Source organism: Pristiophorus japonicus, chromosome 10 (assembly GCF_044704955.1).
Source record: "Pristiophorus japonicus isolate sPriJap1 chromosome 10, sPriJap1.hap1, whole genome shotgun sequence".
NCBI lineage: Eukaryota > Metazoa > Chordata > Chondrichthyes > Pristiophoridae > Pristiophorus > Pristiophorus japonicus.
In genome coordinates, this window is record NC_091986.1 from 11,782,646 (window position 1) to 11,788,980 (window position 6,335).

A 6,335-nucleotide genomic window follows, 5' to 3' on the forward strand; every position below is an offset into this window, starting at 1 on the left:
GTCACGTTATTTCACGTTGGTGGGCGGTCATACTTGGATTTTCGAAATATATTACTTTCTGTAAAACAACAACGTATATTTATATAGTGCCTTTATTGTAGGAAAACATCCTAAGGCGCTTCACAGGAGCGTTATCAAATAACATTTGACACTGATCCACATAGGAAATATTAGAGCAGACAAAGAAGTAGGTTTTAAGGAACATTTAAAGGAGGAGAGTGAGGTAGAGAGGCGGACAGGTTTAGGGAGGGAATTCGAGAGCTTAGGACCCAAGAAGTTGAAGACACGACCGCCAATGGTGGAACAATTAAAATCGGGGATATGCAAGAGCCCAGAATTGGAGGAGCTCAGATAGCTCGGAACATCGTACGGCTGTAGGAGGTTACAGAGATAGGGAGGAACGAAGCCATGGATGCATTTGAAAAGAAGGATGAGAGATTTAAAATCAGCCAGTAGAAACTGAATCTCTGCATTTTGGCCTTCAGCCCAAAGTAATACTTTCTATCCATGCGGAGTGTTAGATTTCTTTCATCAGCCACTCGCTATCGCTCTAATCTCCTTCAGCCCCACAAATTCTGCACTGCTCAAATTCTGCCCTCTAAAGCATCGCTGATTATAATCGTTCAACCATTGGTGGTCATGCCTTCAGCTGCCTAGGCATTAAGCTCTAAACCTCTCCGCCTCTCTACCTCTCTTTCCTCCTTTACGATGTTCCTTAAAATCTACCTTTTTGACCAAGCTTTTTGTCATCTGCCGTAATTTCTTCTTATGTGTTTTGGTGTCAAATTGTTGTCTTACAACACTCCTGTGGGACGTTTTACTATGTTAAAGGTGCTATATAAATATAAGTTGTTGTTTTTGTTGTATTTGCCCAATTCGAGCATCAGCTTTCAGTCAAATGGACCATACACCCATCCGAGACTGCAATCCATCCCTTGCTGAGCTCAAATGCTTCGAGTTGTTGCAGCAACAATGGATTTAAATGATCACTGGAAGGTTCAATTATATTTTTATTGTCTGAAGCATGTTGGTTCAGACCCGCTGTCTGAATTCTAATTCACAGCTCTCGGCCTTGTCGCAGTAAGCACTACCTTACAGACGCAGTGTGCCCACATGGCTCAAACTCACATCTGATGATGTAAAGAACAGATTTACAAGCTGGCAAAGAAGGGCTTGACCCTGTCGCAGATTGATGTGATCCTAAGGGATTCCCATGGTGTTGCCCAGGTGCATTTTGTTACTGGGAAGAAGTTCCTCAGGATACTGAAGTCCAAGGGGCTGGTTCCAGACCTTCCGGTGGATTTGTACCATTTGATCAAGACTGCTGTCCGTGGCTGTCCGCGAGCATTTGGAGAGGAACAGGAAGGCTAAAGATGCCAAGTTCCATTTGATTCTTATTGAGAGCAGAATCCACAGGTTGGCTCGTTATTACAAGTCCAAGAGGATACTTCCACCGAACTAGAAGTATGAATCCGCCACAACTTCAGCATTTGTAGCCAAAGAAGTTTCTTCATTGGTTTATTGGATCTAAAAAAATAAAATACTCAGACTTGCGGTCCTGTGAACTTAACCCAATGAGTGCTTAATTTAACTCAAAAGTCATATTTTTAATACATACCTCTGAGGTGGCATAGTCAGAAATCCTGAAATGTGACAACTAAGTTAACAAAATATTCTGAAATTATTGAAATCCACCAGCATTTCAACTCTGAGTTTTAAGTATTCTTTCACACATGTATTTAACTAACAATTCAATGTAGCTTGCAAAAGCAAATGAGGAGAAATTTCTTCTCTCAGAGGGTTGTAAATCTGTGGAATTCGCTGCCTCAGAGAGCTGTGGAAGCTGGTACATTGAATAAATTTAAGACAGAGAGGGACACTTTCTTAGCCGATAAGGGAACAAGGGGTTATGGGGAGCGGACAGTTAAGTGGAGCTGAGTCCATGATCAGATCAGCCATGGTCGTATTAAATGGCGGAGCAGGCTCGAGGGGCCGTATGGCCTACTCCTGTTCCTATTTCTTATTTTCTTATGAATAGCACTTCATTTTCCTTGGAATTTTTTCCCCCTATGAATGGATTACTTACCACACAGGGTGCCATGACATTTATGTGTATTTTGTACATAATTGCTGATATCTGGCAAGCTTACTTCTGTACCTAGTGGCCCATTACTTGCCGAGGTACTTTTCGAAAATCCCAAACTAATTACGATGCACCAATTAGTAATTGCTCTCACAGTTGGATATTAACCACACAATCTTTTACACCATACGCGCTGCAAGATTCATAGATTACTTTGCAGATTAAATGTTTTACAGCTGTGATCGGCGTCATGTGACACCACACTTGCAGAAGAAAAAACTGATTGTCTTCGTTTCGCTGCAGAATCAGGACCTCTGAGGCATTGTAAGTTGTAACCTTGAAATTAAGATTTAAAGAAACGATATTTGATTAGATTGATTGCCAGGGGAAATAAAATATACTGTCGACTCTTGTGATCTAATGCATTGTGCCTGAATAAACAAATTCTCCAGGACTTCAGATTCCCGTCAGAATAACTATATTATGTTGTGCTACTCATAATTTGTTATTGTAGAATGTGCTTAAAGGTCTGCCATCCCATAATATGCCAACCAATTACCTTCAGCAGGGTAAACTGAAAAGATTAGAAACCTTGAAATAAAATCGGGAAATGCTGGAAATACACAGTGAACATCTGTAAGAAAATGTTGAAACTGGACCCTTCATCAGCTCCTTCATCAAATGTTCCAGGCGCGAGTTTTTGTCAGTGGTTTCTGAATCTAGCTGTATAAACCGGTCAATTCTGCAAATAATGGGAATCAGATCATAATCCATTGGAAATAATCCCACAATATAAATGGCATATCAATCGTTTCTCCAATTAAAACAAGTCCACCTCTGTGCGTTTGGTTTCATAACATATAGCCCTATGCTCCAAAGTCATCGTTGTTCCACAACAATAACTTGTGCAGGTTGTACCTCTCCAGTCAGTGACTCTCTAGTCCGGCAACATCCCTGGTCTGGCATCATTCCCGGCAGCGGGGGTCGTGACCCGTGCTGTGTCCTGGGGCTGGCTGCTCCTCTTCTCCCCACTGCCTCCAGTGTTCCCTCCGAGGTTGGGTCGGCACAGAGAGGGAGCGAGGAGGCTGACTGAGACGCTGAAGCTGGGCCTGAGAAATGCTGCGCAGTCGGGTTCTGCCCAGCGCATACGTAGAACGTGGCCGGGTCGCTTGTCGGCAGCATTGTCAACAGTACCCAGTTAGTCTAGGGTACTGCTGACAAGGCTAGGGTCAGCGTGACCTCCCGTGGTCCGGAAAGCTCTCTGGTCCGGCACCGGTCAGGTCCCAAGGGTGCCGGACTGGAGAGGTACAACCTCAATTTATATAGCGGCTTTAACATAGTGAAGCATCCCAAGGCGCTTCGCAGGAGTATTATGAGACAAAAACATTAACACCGAGCCACATAAGGAGTAACTGGGGCAGGGGACCAAAAGCTGGGTCAAAGAGGTAGGTTTTAAGGAGCGTCTTGAAGGAGGAAAGAAAGGTAGAGAGACGGAGAGATTTGACATGGAATTCCAAAGCTTGGGGTATAGGCAACAGAAGACATGGCCACCAATGGTTAAGCGATTACAATCAGGGATGCTCAAGAGGGCAGAATTAGAGGAGCGCAGAGATCTCGGGGGGGAGGGGTGGGGGGTTTGTGGGGCTGCAGGAGATTACAGAGATAGGGAGAGGCAAGGCCACGGAGGGATTGGAAAACAAGGATGAGAATTTTGAAATCAACGTGTTGCTTAACCGGGGGCCAATGTAGGTCAGCGAGCACAGGGGTGATGGGTGAGCCGGGACTTGGTGCGAGTTAGGACACGGGCAGCCGAGTTTTGGATCACCTCAAGTTTACGTCGGGTAGAATGTGGGAGGCCAGCCAGGAGAGCAATGCAATAGTCAAGTCTAGAGGTAGCAAAGGCATGGATGAGGGCTTCAGCAGCGGATGAGCTGCGGCAGGGGCTGAGACGGGTGATGTCACGGAGGGTCAAATATGACACCAAGGTTGCGAACAGTGTGGTTCAGCCTCAGACAGAAGTTGGGGAGAGCGATGGACTCAGTGGCTAGGGAACGGAGTTTGTGGTGGGGACCAGAAACAATGATCTATGCAAGGTAAAAATAACTTGTTTCCAGTTACAGTCAAATATTCTTAAGATCCACTCAGTGTGTAATTAGCCTAGTTCAAAATAGTTTCATACTATGTGAATACTTCAAGTGAATGTTTAAAAATCACATCAAAGTCCTTTTCCTTTGGCACTGGAACAGAAAGTTATATTCAAACCCTAGAATTTAGTTCACAGAAATAAATAACATAAAACAGCAATTAATGTTAACTTGCTGATATAGACAGGTAAGGCACTTATTAATCATTGAAACGAGTCTATAAAAGATACATTATTTAATATTACATTTCTATAGAACTTTGTCATGTTTCAAAGTGCTTGACAGAAGGTATTACTGCTTGAAATGCAGTGATCGTTATTAAATAGACCAACACCTTTGACCAGAAACATCCCACCAACAGCTGTGAGACAAATGAACAGCTAATCGGTTTTGCGGTTGTATTGGTTGACGAAGGAATATTGAATAGGTTACAGGAGAGATTCCCTGTAGTTGTCAAAGTTCAACAATCCACCATCCAAACCTCCTAAAATGGAGTACTCCCAAGGTACTGCACCGAATTGTCAGCATAAATTATAGAGCGGATTTAGAAAATTAGTCCTCCTGACACACAGCTTTTCTGAAGAGGAGTTCACACCGGAAATTAGGACACGAAGATAAGCATGCTGAGCACAACTTTCCACAAGTGAAATTAATGGATGTCAAATCATGAAATGACCTGTTCGCCTAAATTCTTAATATGCGCTTTTATTGAGTGAAGGCCTGTGCTTGAAGTGCTAATTGCTGTGCTAATCTACCTCTGTGTGCTAATAGTCACAACCTTCTCACCCTGAAATGCACTGCCAACTGAGGCAAGATGACATCCAGGATGCATTATTCATATAGTTTGCTCATCATGAAACAAGCTGCATTATTAAGAAATGATCAATAAATGATGTATATATATATAAGTATATCTAAAAGGCCTAACGCACTTACCTTTAAATGGTGTAGGCATTTTAAATGACCTCTGGCCTGCAGGTCTCCCTGAGTCTGGTGCTAAGTTTCAGTGGTGTGCTGGAGACTTGGGTGTCGGTTTTGGCCTAAAATGTCAATGTAAAATGAGTGCCTGAACATCTTCTCGGCCTTTTGGCTAAGATCAAGTGTAGTACCGTTTCTGACCAGCCACCATGACCTCCGGGTGGTTTCTCCCTGGTCAGGAAGGTATATGCTTGCATTTTTGGAAACAGGAGGTGGGTGGGGAGGTTTGACCCATCCACCTCCACGGAGGTGTGTGGGGGACCTGACCCATCCACCTCCATGGCACGAACCTGGTATTGCAGTACTTCCAGGAACGGTGCAGTGGCTCTAGGCCTTTTGGCTAAGAGCATTGGCGCAGAGTGATCCTTGGCATATGCAAGGTGACCTGTGGCGTTTGTGATTTGACAAAGAATTGGAACGATTGGCTACGAATTAAAAAAAAAAAAAATGTTGGCTAAGATCATGTGTAACTGACCTGACAGGGGAGTAACCATGACCCCAAAGTGGTTCTCCTATGCTTTTTGGAAATAGGAGGTGGGTGGGGGGCCTGACCCATCCACCTCCATGGCACGAACCTGGTATTGCAGTACTTCCAGGAACGGTGCTTGGGCTCTAGGCCTTTTGGCTAAGAGCATTGGCGCAGGGTGATCCTTGATGTGTGCAAGGTGACCTCTGGCGTTTGTGATCTGACAAAGAATTGGAAAGATTGGCTACGATTTTTTTTAAAAATCTCGGCCTTTTGGCTAAGATCATGCGTAACTGACCTGACAGGGGAGTAACCATGACCAGAAAGTGGTTCTCCCTGGATCAGGAAGGTGGTTCTCCTATGCTTTTTGGAAATAGGAGGTGGGTGGGCGGCACACATCCACCTCCATGACACGAACCTGGTATTGCAGTACTTCCAGGAACGGTGCAGTGGCTCTAGGCCTTTTGGCTAAGTGCATTGGCGCAGAGTGATCCTTGATGTGTGCAAGGTGACCTCTGGCATTTGTAATCTGACAAGATGATCTGACAAAGAATTGGAAAGATTGGCAACGAATAAATAAAAAATAAAAAAATATGGCAGGAAAGAGTGTGCACACTCGTTAGGTGCGCATCCCCCCCATATTGGACCGGCTGCTCAGGCCGAC

The 6,335-nt window shown here is 44.3% G+C and overlaps 1 non-coding gene and 2 pseudogenes across 1 annotated transcript; all 3 read left to right on the forward strand.

The window, feature by feature from the left end:
* Window positions 1-1,024: 1,024 nt before the first annotated feature.
* Window positions 1,025-1,531, forward strand: LOC139274579 (small ribosomal subunit protein uS15-like; annotated as a pseudogene).
* A 3,766-nt stretch (window positions 1,532-5,297) lies between these two features.
* Window positions 5,298-5,532, forward strand: LOC139275352 (U2 spliceosomal RNA; annotated as a pseudogene).
* Window positions 5,533-5,931: 399 nt separating this feature from the next.
* Window positions 5,932-6,126, forward strand: LOC139275421 (U2 spliceosomal RNA). Its single transcript, XR_011595717.1, has one exon. It is a non-coding gene; the product is annotated as a U2 spliceosomal RNA (small nuclear RNA).
* The last annotated feature ends 209 nt before the right edge of the window (window positions 6,127-6,335 follow it).